Source organism: Panicum virgatum, chromosome 9K, assembly GCF_016808335.1.
Source record: "Panicum virgatum strain AP13 chromosome 9K, P.virgatum_v5, whole genome shotgun sequence".
Taxonomy (NCBI): Eukaryota; Viridiplantae; Streptophyta; class Magnoliopsida; order Poales; family Poaceae; genus Panicum; species Panicum virgatum.
In genome coordinates this window covers 33970773-33992586 of record NC_053144.1, presented here as the reverse complement: position 1 = coordinate 33992586, position 21814 = coordinate 33970773, and the positions used below count along the sequence as shown (strand labels likewise).

The 21814-nt window shown below is 47.5% G+C and overlaps 1 long non-coding RNA gene across 1 annotated transcript; it reads left to right on the top strand.

Annotated features, from left to right (window-relative positions):
* The first annotated feature begins 14524 nt into the window (after positions 1–14524).
* Positions 14525–15387, top strand: LOC120648676. The gene is made up of 2 exons (XR_005665034.1): positions 14525–14862; positions 14946–15387. It is a non-coding gene; the product is annotated as an uncharacterized LOC120648676 (long non-coding RNA).
* The last annotated feature ends 6427 nt before the right edge of the window (positions 15388–21814 follow it).

Below are 21814 nucleotides of genomic sequence, written 5' to 3'. Positions count from 1 at the left end.
TGAGCTTTAGCTACCGGGCGCATCGCTGTGGCTTCGTTCAAATCTATTCGAAAGTTATCGAGTTTATCTAGACTTTGACTTCCGGGAGTATCGCTGTCGTCTCATCTAGATTTATTCACCAATTATCGATATCGGCTAGATTTGTAGGTTTTCCTATGCTTTTTGGCCATTATCATATCTAAAAACATATTAGATCGGCTTTAGGTTTTGGAGTAACACTTTTGTTATCTCAAGAGCCGGTTTAGATCTATTTTTAGCTTCACATCATCTGAGCTACACATTCGTAGTTTAGATCTTGTCATACATACGCGATCGGCTGTTCAAAGCCGGTTTTGTCGTTTAGTGTATCGGCTGATCCTGCTGATACACTCGTTTATTACGTGCTTGCATTTAAATATCTTTTTGTCGTCTATAGCATCGGCAAAGCTTGCCGATACGCCAATCTGAGAGATATTCGGAATCCCAGCCGATACGCTCTCGAATTTGACTTTGTTTTCTCCCTTGTCAATTTTAGGTCAAATTGACTGGCACGCTTGGTTGACTTTTCCGTGCTTGGCGAACACTTGCCCTTGGATTCTAGTGTATTGATTTTTGCGTCAACACATCTTTTGGCATGCTCGGTGGGACCCGAAAACTTCAACATGGTGGATCTTACTGATAAATCTGCAGTTAGTGAAGAAAACCAGATTCCTGTTCCTGAAGATAACCTCAAAGAAGAACAAAAGAAGGAATATGAAGAGCTGGTGGAGAGATTCAAGCGTGAATGCCTCAAATCATACAGCGTCAACAAATCTGGTGAGGTGATCAAGAAGTTTGATCTTCCATCTTTCCATCCATTGACAGAGGCTCAACATGAAAGCAAGATGATAGACACAGTTGGCCAGGCTGTGGCACAAGCCTTCATCAAAAGTGCAACAGTCATGGGCAAAACGGTGCACAATGCAGTGGTCAAGACTTTTGCTGAAGGTACGTTACCAGGGTGCATGGGTCCTTGCTATATACAACTAGATCAGATGCAATATACTCCCTTGGAGGTGTCTATGGCAGCAGCCCTGTCGGCTCAAAATAGCTAGGCAGGAACAAGCAACAGTCAAACTCCACCCCAGATGACTACTGCAACATCGGCGGGTATGGCAGATCCTATCTACTCGACCATGCCGCCGATTGATACAACTATGCAAGGTGTATCTGCGTCTGTATTTCCTAAAGGTTGGGATCCTGCTACTGGGTATGGTATGCATCCGAATTTCTTTTCTACGCCACCCAAGATGCAGTTTAATGCATCGGCTTCTCAGCCGATAGCCTCTCAACCTGATCCATCGGTTGTTCAGCCGATGGGTGCACAGCAGGATGCATTGGCAACACAGCTGAATGCACAAGGCGCATGGAGTCCACAACAGATGGCACAGGTTAATGCATCGGCGCCACCGCCAATGACCCCACAGCAGCGTCTTGCTATCCTGCTCCAACCCCAGTCTCCTTCAGAAGTGTTATTGTCGCAATCTCCGCATCAGAAGGGAATCAACTAGGTATTCCACAATCAAGCAACTGGACAAATACAGTGTATCAATGTGTCGTACATGGATATTATTGGTCAACAATCGGCTAACCCATCAGCTACACAGCAGACGATGACTCAGCAGACACCTAATCGGATAGCCTAGCAAGCACAATAGATGCAATTGGCTGGACAGCCGATGAACCATATAGCTCAGCAACTTGCAATGATGACCAACGCAGCAAGTGCGGTTTCCCCTCAGCAAATGCCAATAGCTGAGCCGCAAGTTGACTGGAGCACAAAGACAGCTGAAGTGATGAGGGAGCAGTTTGGTTTGAGGCCAAAACAACAATCCATTATGTACAAGACTCCCTATCCTCCGGCTTATGATCAGATTCCTCTCCCACACAAATACAAGATGCCTGACTTCACAAAGTTCTCAGGGCAGGGAGAAGTTTCTACGTTGGAACATGTTAATAGGTTCCTTCTACAGTTGGGAGAAGCGGGCAACCAGGATGCACTCAGAGTCCGTTTGTTCTCCTTGTCTTTGTCTGGATCGGCCTTTGCTTGGTTTACTACTTTGCCAGCAAAATCCATATTATATTGGGCCGATCTAGAGAGACAATTTCATCAGTTCATCTTCTCTGGGATTACTGAGTTAAAGTTGACCGATTTGACCGGCTTGAGACAAAGAAACGATGAATCGGTTGCTGCTTTTATCCAAAGGTTCAGAGATGTCAAGAACCGATGTTACAGTTTGGTTCTGTCCGATCAGTAGTTGGCCGATGCAACATTTAATGGACTCTCGCCGCACATTAAAGATAAATATGCATCATAGGAGTTTGAAAGCATTAGCCAGATTGCGAGTCGGATGACAGGAGAGACTCGATCCTATGAGTCCAAGAAGCCCTTTCAGAAGAAGATCAACTATGTGGAATATTCTGCTAATGATGAGTCTGAAGAGGAGCAAGAAACGATCACATCAGCTGAGTGGATACAGAACAGCAAGAAGCCGGTGACGTGTCCGTTTGGAAAGAAAGAGCCTGAGTAGTATGGGTTTGACATCACCAAAGCCGACAAGATCTTTGATTTGTTATTGTCGGGAGGATTGATCAAGTTGAAGCCATATCATAAGATTCCATCGGAGGACGATCTCAAGAATATAAAGAACTACATGTGGCACAATGCCACGTCACATGACACAAATGAGTGCAAGGTCTTCCGACAGCAGATTCAGATGGCTTTCGAACAAGGGAGATTGAAGTTTGAGGCTCCCAAGAAGACGATGAAGATTGACGGACATCCTTTTGCCACGAACATGGTTGATGTGGCTAGAGATGAAGATTATTCTCAAGCTAAGATTCTGACATCATCATCAGCCATGAAATATGGAGCTGTTGATCCTAAAGCGCAGATAGCGGCCGATGAGGTCAAAGGAAAGGGTCCGATGAAGGATGTTGAACGTTCATCGGCACCACGTAGACATGTAACGTCTCAAATGCTGTTGAACAAGTTTTAGCATGATCGTGAAAGGCGGCAACGTAGAGAAGAAGAGGAGCGATGCGAGCAAGATCATTGGAGGTGTCCTTTCTTCGTTTACTGCTGGAAAGAAGGGTAGACATTGACATCGACATATGATTGTCCCGAATGCAATGGTCAAGGCAGCCGATCATATGAAAGGTCACATCATGAGCCCTATCGGTGTGAGCGTACTCCTGTGCATGATCGGCTAGGAAAAAGGGTATCGGTGCATGATCGACTGGGGGGCAGGACAATGCTACGTGATCCTGCTGGGAGTAGAGTACCTGTACACGATCGACTAGAACAGATGGCCGACGACAGAGTGCAAGATGATCAGCCAATGCGAAGAGATCCAGAATGTGAGCCTGATCGCATGGATCAATCCCAATAGTGTCCAGGAGGTTTGACCAGGTCTCAGAAGCGACGTGTTCAGAGGTTATGCTAACTGGAGATTATTGAGGAAGAACAAGAATAGAATATACACAAGAAAGGGATCAGGTCACAAGTTTGGCGTGCTAAACCCAGAGCCAATAGTGATCAAAATTCTAGATCATCGGCTGCGCTAATTAATATGGTTTTCATAATGCCGAAAGAGTTTATGGTGCCAGATGATGAGGATCATGAACTAGAATTAGTGGAAGCCATGGCACAGTTAAATTTGGAACCATTGCCAGCAACATTTGAGAAGCCAGAAGATGATAAGAGGCAGCATCTTAAGGCACTGTTCTTGAAAGGATTCGTTGATGGCAAGCCTGTTACGAAGATGTTGGTTGATGGAGGTGCAGCCGTGAATATAATGCCCTATGTTATGTTGCGCAAGGTTGGGAAAAATCAGGATGATTTGATGAAGACTGATATGATGCTTAAGGAATTCGAAGGAGTCGTATCTCCTATTTTAGGGGCCTTATGCGTCGATCTCACAATTGGCAGTAAGACCCTTCCCACCACTTTCTTCGTTATTAATGGCAAAGGTTCATATAGTTTACTGTTGGGTCGGGACTGGATACATGCCAATTGTTGCATTCCATCTACTATGCATCAATGTTTGATTCAGTGGGTTGACGATACTGTTGAATTAGTATCGGCCGATTCGTCATTCAGCGTGGCATCGGCTGAAGCCCATATAGTTAGTTATGATCGGATGAATTGTCTTTCTGGTCAAGCATGGGAGAAGGATTTCTTTCGGATGGCTGATTATGAAGTCACATCGGTGAAGTCAGGAGATTCTTCGGATGAGTCTTGATCAAAGAGGGGTATGGCCGATTGTAGTATCGGCCGGATTTTGTAAATTATAGCCAATACTAGAAAGTATAGCCTTTAGTGCAAAAAATATGTGAAAGCCGATTTGCAAGTCAGATGCATCGGTTGTAACATGGCCGACACGATATGAGTCGCCCTTAGAGCAATAAATCATAAAGACAAGTTTCTGGGTTGAGATTAAGTTGCCTGCTGATTCTGAAGATTACACGAGATGTTTTTACAGTAATCCTAGAGCTTCCTGGATTACTTTTATCGCGCGCAGGAGGATTTGATCAATGTTTTCAATTACTTGGTTTTTATCTACTGATGAGCTAGAGATCAGCCGCAAACTCTTGTGAAGTTGATATGCTTGACGAGCATGCTTTTGCTTATCTTCCTCAAGTTTGGCAATGGCCGGTGGAATCTGAGAAAGATCGTGATCTGCGATGTCTATTGCTTGGTTTACCCGATTAAGTTCTTGCAGAAGACGATCCCGTTCAGCTTCCAATGCTGCCTTATTTCTCAGAATGCTAGCCGGGGTATCATTCAGAGATTTGATCTCACCAATGGCCGATTCTGCTAAAGCTTTGAAGTTATCCTTTTGCTTGATGATTTTTTCCTGCTGAAGATGATCGGCGAGTTGTTTCTGGGCCTTGTTGAATTCTGCACGATGACTCTCGATAAAGGCTGTAGGAATTAACGCCTCTTCGATCGGTTCTGGAAGCTTACCCTCTAGTTCTTCCAAGATGGCTCGAATTGGCTGTGCATTCTTGATTAGTTGTCCGATGTCTTGATTCAGAAACTGAAGGGATTCTTGGAGTTTGGCCTTGATTTCATCCGACAATACAACTGGATCGGCCGATGTTGCTTCTTCTCCTTCTTCCTGGGGAGTGGCTCCAATTTGAAAAGAAAACAGACTATTGTCTGAAGATTCTTGTGCCTGACAGGGAGATGTGATTAGAATGGCCGAATGGAGGCAAAGGGATGATGAATCCTAGAAAGTGGCATACTGTACTTCATGAAGCTTTATGGGCACACATAATGGATTGTCATGGTGCTACAAAGGTGTCTCATATCATTTGGTATACGGACATGAAGCTGTTCTCCCATGGTAGTTGAAACTTGATTCACGGCGTGTCACGTTTCAGAATCAATTAACGGCCGATGAGTATTCTGCTCTGATGAAAGATGAATTAGAGGATTTGGCTGGCCATCGGCAGAAGGCTCTCATAAATGTTGAGGCAAATAAAGCCAGAGTTAGCCAATGGTAAGATAAAAAAAGTAAAAGCCAAGACCTTTGAGTAAGGGGAATTGGTTTGGAAGTTGATACTGCCGATAGGAACAAAGAGTTCAAAATTCGGCAAATGGTCGCCAACATGGGAGGGACCATTCAGAGTAAACAGATGCATTCCTGGCAATGCTTATATTTTAGAGACACTCGAAGGGGAAAAATATTCTAGAGCTCTTAATGGGAAGTATCTAAAGAAGTATTACCCTAGCGTTTGGGTAGATGGATAGCCGAATAATTAAGTTATCGGTTGAATTGTTATGGCCGACACGATATGTGTCGCCCTTAGTGCAAAAAATCTACACAATCCAGATTGTTTGAATTCGGGTCAGGGTTGGATTTTTGCCACGTCAATTGGGAGATTGCAATGGAAATTAGCAAGCAAAAAGGAAATACTTCATTAATGATACTATTTACAAAGGGGCCGATCTAACGATCGGGCCGATACAGCAAAAGATTGTTTCTAGGAAGATGGTACTCCTAGAAATCTAATCATCGGCAAAGACGTTGCCGATTACCGCCTCTATGCTGACATCTTCGGATATGGAGGCGGCTGCCATTTCCATGTCGTCGGCGAGCTCTTCGAAGGCCCACCAGTCTTCGCTGCCCAACGGAAGCGGAATAGTTCGACCTGCAGGAGATCGTGATCAGTCTCTAACTAGGCCGTGGCGAGGGCTACGGCGGTGCCACGGCGAACCCCATGTCCGGCGACCTCCCGAATGCAGTTGGGGATGTCCTACAGACGGGCGGCGATGTTGTCGCCGCGCGCGTTCACCGACTCGGTGGCGGTGGCTGCTGCGGCGTGGAGGGTCTGAACCTGTGACTCCAGGACTGAAGCAAGATGTCAGAAAAAGAGTCAAAAAAATAGGAGAAAGCAATGCTTCGGAAGGGGAGACTTACAAGCAACCCTAGAGTCTGCGGCGGTGAGCTGGGCCTGGAGGATTGCCCGATCGGATTGCGCCGCCTCCAATTCGGCGGCAAGGAACTGAGACCCAATTGTCTCCTGGGAGTAATTCTGCCGAGCTTCATCCTTCTCACGAAGGAGCTGGCGAACGAACTCCTTGGTTCTCTTAGGAACACCAGGGAAAGGGGGTCCCTCCGAGTTGGAGGAACCGGAAGAAGCATTGTCACTTTACAGAAAAGAGGCAGAAAAGTTAGAAATCAAAGTTGAACAAAAGCATGGCAATCCGAAGACGGAGGAAAGAAGGGCTTACTCCACGTGGAGACGAATCGCCGGCGGGGCATTAGAAGGACCCTCATCGGGGCGCTTGGAGCCCGCCATTGCTACAGGAAGACCTAGGGTTTCTGCTGGAAGAAGAAGGAAGGAGGCTCTGTAGCTACTGGAGAATTGTTGCCGATACAAGGACGGAAGTTGATATTTATGGCCCAGTCTGGGTAAGTGAAAAGACGAAAGGTGAATCGATGCGTTGGGTTTGTGCGGACGGAAGGTGAAAGGCCAGGGGCAAAGAAGAGTTTTACCCAGTTGTACGGGGCAAGCCGTATGCACGGAGTATGAGGAATGACTTTGAACGCTAGTTGGAGTAATTTCGGAACAAAATAAATTATTCCAAAACTGGGGGGCATGTGTTGACACCGTTTTTTGACACGTGTCAAGGAAGGTGATTTTTGTGAAGAGAAGGTGGCTGATTTGGAAGAAACCAAAAGATACACAGTGTTGGAATCGGCCGATGGAGTCCGTCCGATGGACCAGAGGAATATGCCGCGAAGATGCTGATTTGTCTGTTCTGGTGTTCGGCCGATGGATAGTTGCCGATGAAGTCAAGGAAGGAGGAGAGGATCTGGACTCTGCGAGAATCTTGATGATTCAGTTGTAATATTTTAAGTAGTTTATCTTTTAGATAGTCTTCTTTAGGGTCAAGTAATGTTTGCCGTAATCGGCTAGGACTTGATAGCGCTACGCTATATATATCAGTTGTAAGGGACCGGAAAAACTTGATACACATCCAATACAACAAACTTTACAATTACTTTGCACTTTTTCGGCGACTTCGCCTTTTCTCTTATTTTTTCGACGAGTTCTTTCAAGTTGATCAAGGACGCCTCATATTCGAGCGACTTGATTTGCTGGTGAGTTTTAGTTTTACCAAGTATATTTGAGCTTTAGCTACCGGGCGCATCGCAGTGGCTTCGTTCAAATCTATTCAAAAGTTATCGAGTTTATCTAGGCTTTGACTTCTGGGCGTATCGCTGTTATCTCGTCTAGATTTATTCACCAATTATCGATATCGGCTAGATTTATAGGTTTTCCTATGCTTTTTGGTCATTATCATATCTAAAAATATATTAGAACGGTTTTAGGTTTTGGAGTAACACTTTTGTTATCTCAAGAGCTGGTTTAGATCTGTTTTTAGCTTCACATCATCTGAGCTACACATTCGTAGTTTAGATCTTGTCATACATACACGATTGGCTGTTCAATGCCGGTTTTGTCGTTTAGTGTAGCGGCTGATCCTGCCGATACGCTCGTTTATTACGTGCTTGCATTTAAATATCTTTTTGTCGTCTATAGTATCGGCAAAGCTTGCCGATACGCCCATCTGAGAGATATTCGGAATCCCAGCCGATACGCTCTAGAATTTGACTTTGTTTTCTCCCTTGTCAATTTCAGGTCAAATTGACTGGCACGCTTGGTTGACTTTTCCATGCTTGGCGAACACTTGCCCTCGGATTCCAGTGTGTTGATTTTTGTGTCAACACACCTTTGTTTGGCCGTGAAGAGTTTTCTGTGCCGCCTCCAACATCTCATAATACGCCTTTGCGGTTACCTCTGGCTCCTCCTCCTGCGGTCCTTCACCGAAATGTGCCTCATGATAGTCATGTAACATGTCTTCAACCCCACCATCAGCATCACAATCATCGATTTGTTGCCGCACAACCTCGTCCCTCATACGATGGCCTTCACAATGCAAGGTCCACCGAGTATAGTCTGGCATAAATCCATAATTGAAAAGATGTTGGCCCATAACCGTCTTTGTTTTCTGTTTGTTGTTTGCACAACGGCTGCAGGGACACCACATGACACTCACTCCTTCAGCCTGACCCCATGCGGTTTCCAAGAAATCGTTGGTCTTTTCAATCTATTCCATGGTGACGGCACTCTTACTTGGCCGTCCCGTGTACATCCACTGACGGTTATCCATCCTCTATAATGGCAGCAAGTACTAACAAAATTAAATGCAACTACACGTTGTCCCTACATTCTAATAGGTGAAGATATGTCCTAATCCCACCCGAGGATGCGTAGATGCGGTCAGTTTCCATGATCCCCTCCTATCCGAGACAGAATTTCGGCAGCGCCTCCCCGCTGTTCTCGAGATACACGTCCCGGAAGGGAGATTGTGTATCCGGAGAACAACGGGGAGATGTTGCCAAGACTCTGTCTCGGATGGGAGTGGACCATGGAAACTAACCCCATCTACGCATCCTCGGGCTGTCCAAATAACGTGGACAATTCAAAATAGATACGGCCATACATATGCAAAGATCTGCATATTTCGAACCGTATCTGTTTCGAACAGGAGACGCCTAACCGGGTTACGTGAACTACGAACAGAATACGAAAATAGAGTCTTCTACACGTGCTCACCTACGGGCTCGACGGCCGGTGCTGCTCGACGACGGCGTGCGGCAAAGTGAACGAGACGAGGACGGTGAATCAACCTCCCTTGTCAACAAAACAAGAAGTGGTGTCAAAATAATGTCAAGAAAAGAAATCATGCACTGAATCGATCAAAAAAAGTACAAAAACATGTTTTATTAACAAGACTAGCATGATTCATCTTTATTTAAGTTTTATTTCTTTATTTCATTTTGAAGAGTAAAATTGCAAACATTGATCTCCTTGATATATATCAAACGTTACCCTGCATCGCTACAACTGCTTGCATTCATATAATTTAACTAATTTCTTTTTTTCTGAAACTAACTAGACACATTTTATATGCCAATTCACTCATTAATCAATAGATAAAAAAAGAAAATAAAAAAGGTGCAGGGGTGTCGGGGTGGAGGCGAACCTGCGACTCCCCGATGGCGTGGAACCTCCGGCGTGGCTGACGGCGCGGGTCCTGCCCGGCAGCTCTGGCGGCGTGGCCGGCGCCGCGGCGCCCGGCAGGAATTTCCGGTGTGGCCGGCGGCGCGGCGCTCGCCTGGCAGCTCGGGTGTGGCCGGGGATGCAAGGCAGCGGAGGGGGTCCGGCCGCGGCGCGGCGCCCGGCCCACAGGTCCGGCGTGGCCGGGGGCGGAGGTGGGCCGGCGACGTGCAACCGCGTGCTAGGAGAGGACCGGGGCTGCGAAGGGGGCCCGGCGGCGGCGCGGCGCCCGGCAAGCGGCAGTAGCGAACGGGGCGCGGAGGCGGGGCGGCGAGGCGTGCAGATGCGGCAGTGCTGCGGCGGTGGGGCAAGGCTTCTGTGCGTGTGTGTGGCGTGTGGTGTGAGTGTGTGGTCCAAACGGTTATGTCCTGGGGCAGGGGGCTTTGCCGAGTGCCAGGATCTGGCACTCGGCATAGGCTGGGTTTGCCGAGTGCCAGGATCTGGCACTCGGCATAGGCTGTCTTTGCCGAGTGCTATATGAGGGCACTCGGCAAAGCCATTTTCTGTTTTCCAATTTCAATTTAGTTCCTTTCAATTCAAATTTTGATTTTGCAAATTTATTTGAATATAATTTGAAATTTCATTACCAAATTCAACCAACAATTCTTACTTGATGCTTAAACGAAAAATCTTCCATTATTTCTATAACTATTAGCTAAATTTTAATATATATAGGAACTACTTCTCTATATTTGCAAAAAATAATTAAAAATTACCAAAACGAATCCGAAAAATGATCAAAATTTAACATCAACCAATTTATGCTGTATATTGTGTATACAAAAAATTTAACAGGCTTCAACGAAAAAAATTGCATTATCTCATCCACGACTAGTTCAAAATCAATTTACACGGATTTAACTACTGTAGTTGCAAAAAATTATCAAATGGATTAAAAAAACCAAAATTTAACATTAGACAATCCAGCATGACTATTGTCTATAAAAAAAATTATGAAGTGAAAATCCAATTCGAATGTCACTCTGACTCAAAAGCTCAAAGAATCCTTCTCACTTTTATGAAACTTCTTCGGAGATGCTTCGTTTCGTAAGCAACATACTTGACAACTTTTGCAAAACCTTTTCAAATTTTTTTCACAGACTCCCCATATAATATCATGATATCATGACAAATTTTATGGATTTCTGATCACTTTTGATTTTTTTAGAATTTAAAACCAACTCGGGCACACCTCATTCTGACTCATTCCGTGATTAACATGTTCAAATTTTCCTTTCAATTATTTTATAATGTCTCAAATTGGACTAAATAACATGAATATAACTTTTTCATGCATTATACTACATTCTTCGAATCTCTTGCGGCTCCAAATTGAATTATCTAGAATATCATTTTTAAGGAAGCAAATTAACAACATACACCAAACTTATTGAGAATAATACCAAATTTCAACATGTAGTACATCTTATAGTATAAGTACAGACAAAAAAGTTTGGAGGGCTGAAGAAGAAATTTTTTTGGGTACTTTGTGGAGTGCCACTATATAACACTCGGCAAACAAATACTTTGCCGAGTGCCAGGATGCCGACACTCGGCAAACATATTATTTGCCGAGTGCTCCACAGCAGGCACACGGCAAAGCCTAACGGCCGTTACGGCTACAGCACGGCAGGGGCCACATAGGGGCACGTGCCATCTTTGCCGAGTGCCCCGGGTTCAACACTCGACAACATATTGTTTTGTCATGTGCCTGCTGTGGAGCACTCGGCAAATAGTATATTTGCCGAGTGTTTTGGTTTTGCCGAGTGTCTTTTTTATTACACACGGCATAGTCTGTGTTTGCCGAGTGCTCGAGATACTGCACTCGGCAAATCTGTTGGCACTAGGCAACAATGGGGTCTCCGGCAGTGCGCTCTATTTGTAGTAATGAAAAAAATCGATGTGTTTCTATAAATTGTTTTTGTAATAGTGCGTTTAGGACGAAAATAGAGGGCGGCGGCTGCGAGCCGCTAGAGACGAAGGAGGAGGGCTGCGCGATTCCATATTGCATGGAATCGATCTTGGGTCCAAGAAGTCCAACTCGTGTAAACTACGTGCCACGTTGGAGTCGGAGTCCAAGCAAGACATTGATACGATCGATCGCGGCGCTTGGCCGTCGCCCTGCTGCCTCTTATATCCACCTGCCTGCCTTAGCTGATCGATCTCGTACCACCAAAACATCAGGAGCGAACAACTTGCATTCTCGCGGGGGCGTCGTCGCGTCACGCCTCGCTCGTCTGGTCTCGACGTCGACATGGGCAGGTTCAACATCTTCTCCTGCTTCTGCTTCGCCGCAGACAAGGAATACAAGGAGGCCGAGAAGCCCACCATGCCGAAGCCACCGCCGGCGTCATCCGCACCAACGGCGACGACGAGCGCAGCCAAAACCATGAGCAAGAAGAAGCCCCCGCGGCCGCCGCTGCCGGAGATTCCTCTCCGGCGCATGCCAACCCAGGACGAGACGACGAGTTACTCATGGATACGGAGGCCGCCGGAAGACATCGTCGGAGCCCACAGGCGCACGCGCTCGGCGGGTTAGCTAAGGATTGGAGCAGCAGATTCTCGGCGGAGGATCCTCGCTGATGTTACGCTAGCTAGATCTATTTTGCAATGGAAGCATTATTTTTTGCTTGCGTACGTGTTTTCAGCGAGAGCTGTTTTGTAACGTAGATGACGCCGATTTCACACGTTTCAAGCTTTCAATATATTCAAACTAGCTCTTGTGAATTTGCGTTCCCGTCGTTGTGTGACCAAAGATTGTCCCATGATGGTTCTGGCATCTCACGTGGTAAATAGTTACCTACTTTGTTGCATAGTGTTGGTAAGAACCACTCAATTTGCATTTGGTGTAGGTGAAATTATCGAACGATTCATTAAGATGAGAGCAGGGCCGTCTCCAGAAATTTGGGGCCCCGAGGCGAAATTAAAATGAGGGCCCTAAATAGGGCTTCAATTTTTATTGTTGCATGAATATTTATAAATATTAAAGTTAAAAGAAATAAACATTGTATCGATCTCATATTCTACTAAAAGGCATCATTCATATAGTAAATCTTGGAGCAATTTATATCATTGGAAATTCCGCAAATTGGTCTATAGGATATATTTCTCAGTGCTGACAATAGTTGGATGAACTAAAGGGCAATTATAGAAACTAATCAAGTGCTAAAACAATTGCTGAATTGTGTCATTGATTAATTGATCAAGTATCAACTCACTTAACCATGAATTTTTTTAAGTAAACTTACCATGAATCAGTAATGGTGTGTGTATTGCGTGATGCCTTGAGCCCTAGGAATCAAGAGAAGATGAGGAGTGGATAAAAAAGAGAGAGGAGCGGATTAACATAAATTAGGCTAGACGGCTAGACGGAACGCAGGAGTTATGATTGACGCGGCACAGAAGCTCCGGCGACGGGCGGACTGGGTGACTCTCTAGGCGGACCAAGGAACAGGCATAGGATTTTTTTCTCTCCGATAAAACTAGCATGGCAGCACACACAGCAGCATTTAATTTAGGGGCTCCACATTTTAGGGGGCCTGTGCGGCTGCCCAGCTCGACCGTCCTTGTCGACGGCCTTGGATGAGAGCTAGCACGTGTCTGTCTTTTGACATACCACATGTCCGTCTCCACGTCATGTGCTAATAATCCACATCTTGAGGCACTTTATTACCAACACAACTCACCTAAACCAAAAACAAATCCGGTAGTCTTAGTAAGTGCCTGTCACATGCTTAGAATTAAGCACACGTATCGTAATACAATTTGCACATCACCAAATGAACTGTATCGAGAAATTTTTACATGGCACAAAGTTCGACGTTAGGAATTACAAGTTCATACAAGGATACTTCGAATCTATTAAGTTAAAGTATCAAGCTTCAATTAGGCCTTCTGCGACAGCAGGAGCCAGCTGCCGGCGCATGGCTACAGTAAAAACAGCACTGTGCTGCAAGCACAATAGTTTAGTACTATGAGAGAAGCAAATCTCGGGAACGTTCGAGATAGGCGCGAGAGGAGCTAGCGGAATCTTTTTACTATTCATCAAATAGAAAATCTATGAGCTAGCTTAAGCTAGCCGTTCGACACGACTTTATGGCTCTGTTTGGAACCAAATTTTTTTCAGAAGTCTCTATCACATCAAAAGGAATCTTACTATTTTATAATATTAAATAAAATCTGTTTATAAATATTTTTTGACAGCCGAGTTCTTTTTCGCAAGACGAATCTAATGAGCCTAATTAATTCATAATTTGATACAGTGATGCTACAGTACCATCCGCTAGTCATAAATTAATACACCTCATTAGATTCGTCTCACAATTTAGCCCCAGAGTTCTGCAGTTTGTTTTATAATTAATTTTTATTTAATACTTCTAAATACTAAAAAATTCTAAGGACTTAAAAAAACCCTGGAACCAAACAATAGTCTTGGGCTCATGGATGACAGGAAGACATGATAAACAAAATTTATTGTGTCATCACACTACTAAAAAATGATTTTTAGGTACACTTCGAATTTTTTTAGGAGCAGATTAAAATTTCACCCATTCCTACAAATAATACTCGATTACTCTAGCAAACGATCCGCCCCTAAAAATACATTTGTAGGGGCGAGTCACTCCATAACCCGCCTCTAAAAATAGTTTATTTTTAGGGGTGGATGAGGAGGTGACCCGCCCTACAAATAACATTTTTAGAGGCGGGTCCTACCTCACCCACCTCAGAGTTGGAAAGCAGTGAGCGGGTTTGGAATTAACAGAGGCCTCGTGGAATATTTTGAAACCAGTGGGCGCGCTTGGAATCAAAAGAGGCACCATGAAATATTCGGCTCCTCACCGCTCACCAACGCTGCCATGCCTGCTGCATTAATAGACCACCACTCACCACTCACCAACGCCGACCAACCAAACCAACAGACCATCACTCCCTAGGAGAGCGAGCCCATGACCGGCGGCGGCGAGGAGTAGCTGAGGCGGGACTGCGGGAGTACGTCGTCGGCGACGAGATCGACTGCGGCCGCTTCGGGACCGTCCGCCGCTGCCATGCCGCCGCCACGGCGGCGCCTTTCGCGCACAAGTCCACGCCCAAGGCACTGCTGCGGGCGCTCGAGGTGGACAAGCTCGACCTCGCGCGCGCGGTTGGGGTGCGATGGCCTCCCGCGGCACCGGCAGGCGGTCGGGTGCGGCGAGGCGCGGACGGCAGGTGCGCCGGCGGTACTCACTTCACCTTCTCCCTCGTCTTATCATTTTTCTCTCACTCACCTTCTCCCTCGTCTCTCTCTTCAGATCCGGCGAGGGCGGGCGTGGAGCGGAGGATGCGGCCGCGAGCATAGAGCGGTGGCCTGCGGATGCGTGTGCGAAGGCCGGCGGCGCGCGAGGGCGTGGGCGGCCATGGCGGTGGTGCGGCGGCGGGCCGGCCGAGCTTCAGCTCCACCACGAAGCTTCGGCGTTGCTCTGGCGGCCGCGCAGGCAGTGGCGTGGCCGGTGTGCCCGGCCCGCGGAGCTGCTGCAGCGGTTGTGGGGTGCTGCTCGGCGGCCGGCATCCTCCATCATATTTTTTATTTTTTAAATTGGTTCGTAGAGGCGGGTGACTCTACCTGCCCCAAAAATTCATTTTTAGGGCCGAGTCCGCCCTCAAAAATTCATTTCTAGGTGGCGGCATGTAACACCTTAATTTAAATTCCAGCATTTATTAATAAATTTAATTAGTTTATTTAATTTTTTAAAATTTATTGTGCTAGATTTGCATTTAATCTAAAATTTTGTTCCTTAATTAATTAAAATTTTATCATAGGTTTAAATTTTGGTGTTGCATTCATGCTGGAGCATCTCTTTTAATTGTTTGAGTGTTAGTGTTGAATTCAAATTTGAATTTGAATTCGAAAAGTATTAGTTTGGTTTGAATTAGGAAAAAGAATAGAGAAAGGAAACCCAAACTCTTTAGCAATCCAGCCCAACCCATAAAATAGCTAAGCCCTTACCTCTTCTGTTTCCGCATCGACCCAGCCCAGCTTCCCTTTTTCTTTTTCCCCGCGGCCCAGCAGCCCGGCCCACTCACCTTTTTCCTTTTCCCAGCCGCACCGGCCCAGCTTGGCCCAAGCGCCGCGGCTTCCCCCTCTCCGCACGCCCCTCCTCCTTTCTGGCCCGTGACACCGTCGCCCGAGCTAGCCCGCGTTCCGCGCCGCGCCGAGCGCAGCGCCCGCTCCTCACTTCCCGGCCCCACCTGTCGGCGACTGCAGTCGCGCGCACGCCCGACCCCGCCCCTTTCCCTTGCTGACAAGCCGACCCCACGGGTCAGGCCCGTCTTCCCCGCGCCCTCCGCTCGCGCAACAGCCGCGCAACGGAATCCGGCCGGATTTCTCGCCGGCCTTTCCTTCCGGGGCACGCCCGCCCAAGATCCCGGGCGCCCCCTTTAAACCGAACCGAGACCCCCCTGCCCCTTCCATCCACCAGCGCGCCGCCCAACCCTAGCCGCTGCACGGAGTCGCCCCGCCGTGTCGCCGCTTCTTTGCGCCGCCGCGGGCGCACCGCCCCACTCCACCAAAACCCCGGCCAGACCTCGAAGCCGCTCCGCCTTGACGCCTTCTTCCTCGACCTAGGGCCCTGCACACGCCGGATTTTGCCTGAGACCCATCGCCGGTGAGTAAGGTTCTCGCCGCAATTCAGCACCGCCGTTGGCTTCTTGACCTCCCTGACAGCCTCTCTGGGACCACAGACGGTTAGCGCACTCGCTCGAGGGAGTTGGAGGCCCGAAGCTGCGTCTCATCGACCCCTCCCCGAGCTCTGCGCCGACCCGCCGCCCGAACTTCGCCGCCGGCCACCCTGCGCTGCAACTCAGGACACCACAGGCCCCCGGTGAGATTCAGCGCCCCTCCTACTCCTTTTTAGCTAGAAATCGTAGGCAGTAGCACCCCTTTAGGTGGCCGCGCAACCCACGCCGGCGACCAGGGCCGCCTCTCATCACGGCGAGCCACAACTGAGCCTCAATTAGCCACCCAGTGCACTCCAGTGGCTTACTCATGTCGTGATCCTTCTTTTGCACCACCGCAGGCCAAAAGACCCTCGGTAGCGCCTAATCCACCTACTCCGGCGAGCCTCCGCGCAGCGCCGCCGCGCGCCACCGGTTGCGCCGCCGCCCAGCACGCCCAACCTCCTCGGTCCGTTCGATCCGGAACGAACGGCCCTGATTAGAACGGCGACCCTCTTTGATCCTAGCCACCAGATCTGGATCTGACGGCCCAGATCTGAACGTACCCCTTCAGCCGGGCCCTTTTGCATAAGAGCCCCTACCTTTCTTCCTTATCAACCCGCACTCCTATGTAGTTCAAAAATATTTACGGATAGGCCCTGTTTTTATCGTTTTAACCCCCGAGCTTTCTGGAATTTGCGCCCGCAGTCCAGCCCTTGAGTTTTTATGCGCTAGCCCCTGAGTCTAACCTTTATTTACGTTTAGGCCCTCGGTTTTTGCAGAAAACCCCCTGGAACCTTAGTTTTCTTGCAGTTTAGTCCCTGAACCTTGTTTTTAGCCTAGAATATGCATTTTAGCTCCGTTTTAGGCGTTCTTTATGTCCACGCGATCGTTGTAACGCGTAGAATAGTCTTAGACTAGTTTAGTGTGCTGTTTTTATGTATTGATGTACTGTTTCCTAGCTTTTGTTATTGTTTGCTTGTATGCTTATGTGTTGTGCCTTGTTACCGGAGGAGCCCCAGTACCAGTACCCGGAGCAGCCGTCTTCTGACCAGTTTGAGTAGCAGCAGGAGCAGTACGAGGAAGGCAAGTATAACATGAACAACCTATCACTTTTAAATACACTTTCATACTACATTTTAATACTATATGCCTATAAGGACATTCCTAGCCACTTTATATCCTTTATATATATCCTTTGGGTTGCAATTTGATTAGTTGTGCTAGGTGCCGCGCTATAACACATAATGGTCCTTTTTAATTAATTTGATTAATGGTATATGCAACTTAATCCTGAGAGTGGCACTCTGTGTGGCTTGAGTGGCTCACGTCTCATTAAAATTGGTTTTTGTTAGAAACATGGTTTAGGGGGCCAACACGGTGCTTACTGCTGGGTTGGCCACTCTCCATAAGGACCGGTTCATAGAGCGATAACCTGGGACAACAGCGCTACCACAAGACTGGAATGGGACGGTCTTGGCTTACTAATTAGGTCATTTTGGTTCGGGAGTAACTTACCTGCGGGGCAAGAGGGGAGTCGAGCTTCAATGGTCCCTACGCTACGAGGCTGGTCTGTGTTGTCTTGTACCCCCTCGAGGTGGGCCCCATCGTTGCATTGACTGAATCCTTAGCGGTTACACCTTACCAACGTGTCCTTTGTAACGGCCTCGTAGTGAGTTTGCTAGTCATCTCACCTAAGGAAGTGTGATGAACAACTGGCGTAGCTCACGACTTGTGGGTAAAGATGTGCAACCTCTGCAGAGTGTAAAACTGGTATACTAGCCGTGCTCACGGTCATGAGCGGCCCAGATCCTCCTTTTGATTAGTGGGGTCATCTTCCTTTGACGAGGCAGGTTTCCCCGGGTGGCTTGGTTCGGTTTGGTTCTCAGTAGTATCATGAGTAAATATGACTAATTACTATGTAACTGGGTTAATGGTAATTCATCAACTCGTAGTAAATAGCTTTAATAAAATTTTGCCAACACTTCAAAGCTAATGCAGTTAAGTCAGCCAACCTTAGAGCCTCATAGTTTGTGTTATACTTGTTGAGTACAAGATGTGTACTCACTCTTGCCTCTTCTCTACTTTTTTCTCTTGGATACGCTACTGCTGCTCAGTTCCTGCCGACACGAGGGAGTTCGCTTAGCGCTACCAGGACTACGAGGACTTCTAGGCGTTCGTCTCCCAGTCGACGTCCCTGTGGCGCCCTGCTCAGCTTCGGAGAGTTTTTATCGTAATTGTACTTTGCTTCCGCTGTATCAGACATTTTTTTCATTTATGTAATAAATACATTCGTATTCGCTTTATTATGTCTTATTCATGATATGTGCTGTGATATATTGTTCATTCTGTTGTATATACGTGTGACTTGATCCTGGCACGTATATGATTGCTCGGTTTATATCCTTTTATAAATCGGGTGTTAAAGAGTGGTATCAGAGCCAGGTTCGACTGTAGGACGAAGCCTAGATAGAACTGGTCGAGTTGTAGGACTTCTTCTCTCCAATCCTTGCCTGCTAAAACTATTTTACTATTATACCCCTTGAATTCTATGACTTTTACCCGTCTTGCCTTGATTTCTCTCTCTAAAGAATAGTTTTCGTAGATTTTGGCCTGAATCAGTCATCTGACCACCATGAGTATTAGCTAGGTGACCCTTTTATAAGAATACGATAGTACGTTCTGCGACGCGATGTGTTAGTCGAGTCGTATGTTAAACTCGGCTAAGTCGTGAAAATTGTCTGCTTGTTATTATGCTACATGTTTGATTTGGATTTTTGAATGATTGCATAGCTTAGTAGTTTAAATTTGTTTAAAGAAAATCACTCTTATATTAAAGTTAACTAATTAATAAAATGAGTTAGATCGTTGGGGGTAAAACTGTCCACTCTATCATGTCTACTTTATCATGTCTGAGTCTTTTTCCGCAAAGAGTTATCATATCCATCTGAATTTATTCCTGCAATATCCTTACTCGTGAAATCTTTTGTCCAAAATCAGATGGTGAACACCAGGCGTGGTTCTGACCAGCAGGGGCAGAACAACTAGGGTCAGAACACTCAGGGGACCGGGATCCCGATGCCTGCGCCTTTGACTCCGGAGCAGTACTTCCAGCTCCAGATGCAGATGATGGCCACCCTGAACAACATTGTTCAGGCTCTTCAGCAGGCTCACACTCAGCCTCCGCCTCCTCCGCCGCCGCAGCCTCACGATAGGCGTGCTGAGTTCCTGAGGGGTCACCCGCCGACGTTTTCTCACACGTCCGACCCTCTTCAGGCTGACGACTGGCTCCGTGCAGTGGAGCGCCAGCTGGACATCGCCCAGTGCGATGATCGTGAGCGCGTCTTGTACGCAGCAGGACAGCTGCGAGGGGCAGCTTTGGACTGGTGGGAGTCCCACCCAGTCCAGGACCGCGAGGCTCTCACCTGGCTCCAGTTCCGGGAGCGGTTCCGCAGTCACAACGTCCTCGCGGGCGTTATGAAGATGAAGCAGAAGGAGTTCCTTGCACTGAAGCAGGTAATCTTAAATATAATCATTCAGCGGTTTCTTTTGAGCTAATGCCCCTTGTTCTATCCTTATGAATCTTGAGTTAATCTTTCGATATCTATCTGTCTTTGTCACTTCAGGGGACTATGACAGTCACGGAGTATCGTGATCGCTTTCTGCAGCTTGCTCGCTACGCCCCTGCCGATGTTGCGGATGACCACAAGAAGCAGGAGCACTTCATGGAGGGTCTTGAGGACTACCTCCAGTACGCGCTGCTCAACCTCCGCTTCGATGATTTCAACCATCTGGTTGACAGCGCGCTCAACACAGCGCAAGCACCTGGAGATGGAGGACAAGAAGAGGAAGATTGTCCCCGTTGCTTCCGGCAGCAACACTCGTCCTCGCCTCCAGCCGCCTCAGCAGTACCAGCAGCAGTAGTACCGGCCTCCCCAGCAGTACCAGCAGAGGCCGCAGCAGTACCCGCCTCGACAGCAGCAGCAGGCAGGTCAGGGCCCGAGGTTACCGGCACCTCCGGCTCGTGCTGCTCCACCAGCACCGCAGACTCCACGTCCGGCAGTTCCTGCCGGACAGCAGGCTCCAGCACCTCCTCGCGTGTGCTATCACTGCGGCCAGCCGGGGCACTACGCCAACACTTGCCCCCGGAAGGTGCAAGCGGGACAGTAGGGGCGCCCAGCTCAGCCCAGGGCGCCAGCATAGGGCAGAGTGAACCACGTGACGGCCGAGTCAGCGGCCGAGGCTCCTAACGTGGTTATTGGTACGTTCATGGTCAACTCCCATCTAGCTACAGTGCTTTTTCGATACTGGTGCTACTCATTCATTCATCACCAAGTCATATGTTGAAGAGCATAGTTTCTTTACCACTGCATTAAGGAAGTGTCTGCTAGTCTCTTCACCGGGAGGGGAGTTGAGATCCCATATTGTTTGCCCCCGAGTCAGTGTAGCCATAAGGGGGGCAACGTTCAGTGCTGATCTGAGGGTGCTAGACACCAAGGGTATCGATGTGATTCTGGGAATGGATACTCTTGCCAAGTGGGGAGTCAGAATTGATTGTGCTCATCGGGCAGTTCACCTGACAGCATCTGATGGCCAAGAGGTGACAGTTAGTGCTTCAGAGCCCTCGGGATTTCTTCATCAGATGGAGGCTAGACCCACGGACGGTATTCGTATGGTGTCTGAATTCCCGGATGTCTTTCTGGATGATCTGCCAGGTATGCCGTCTGAACGCGCCATTGAGTTTTGTATTGACCTTTTGCCTGGCACAGCTCCTATTGCAAAGCGGCCCTACCGTATGGCACCTATAGAGCATGAAGAAGTCAAGAAAACTATTGATGAGTTGCTAGCCAAGGGCTATATCCGTCGCAGCTTCTCTCCTTGGGCTTTTCCATTATTGCTGGTAGATAAGAAGGATGGCTCGAAGAGGATGCGTGTGGATTATCGGGAGCTGAATACAGTCACTATCAAGAACAAGCATCCACTGCCCCGTATTGAGGATCTCTTTGATTTGCTTCGAGGTGCTCGTATATTCTCGACGATTGATCTTCGTTCGGGTTATTTTCAGCTGAGGATCCGTCCTGGGGATATTCCGAAGACGGCATTCACTTGCAAGTACGGGCTATATGAGTACACGGTCATGTCCTTCGGCTTGACTAATGCCCCGGCTTTCTTCATGCACTTGATGAACATGGTTTTCATGGATTATCTGGATGTCTTTGTGGTGATTTTCATTGATGATATTCTGATCTTCTCCAAGATAGAAGAAGAGCATGAGGAGCATTTGAGGCTCATGTTGCAGAGATTGAGAGAGCATCAGCTGTATGCTAAGTTCAGCAAGTGCGAGTTCTGGATTGACGAGGTTCCATTCCTCGGTCATGTTATCTCTCAGGGAGGCATTGCTGTTGATCCGAGCAAGGTAAAGGATGTGCTCGAGTGGGAGACACCGCAGACAGTGAAGGAAGTCAGG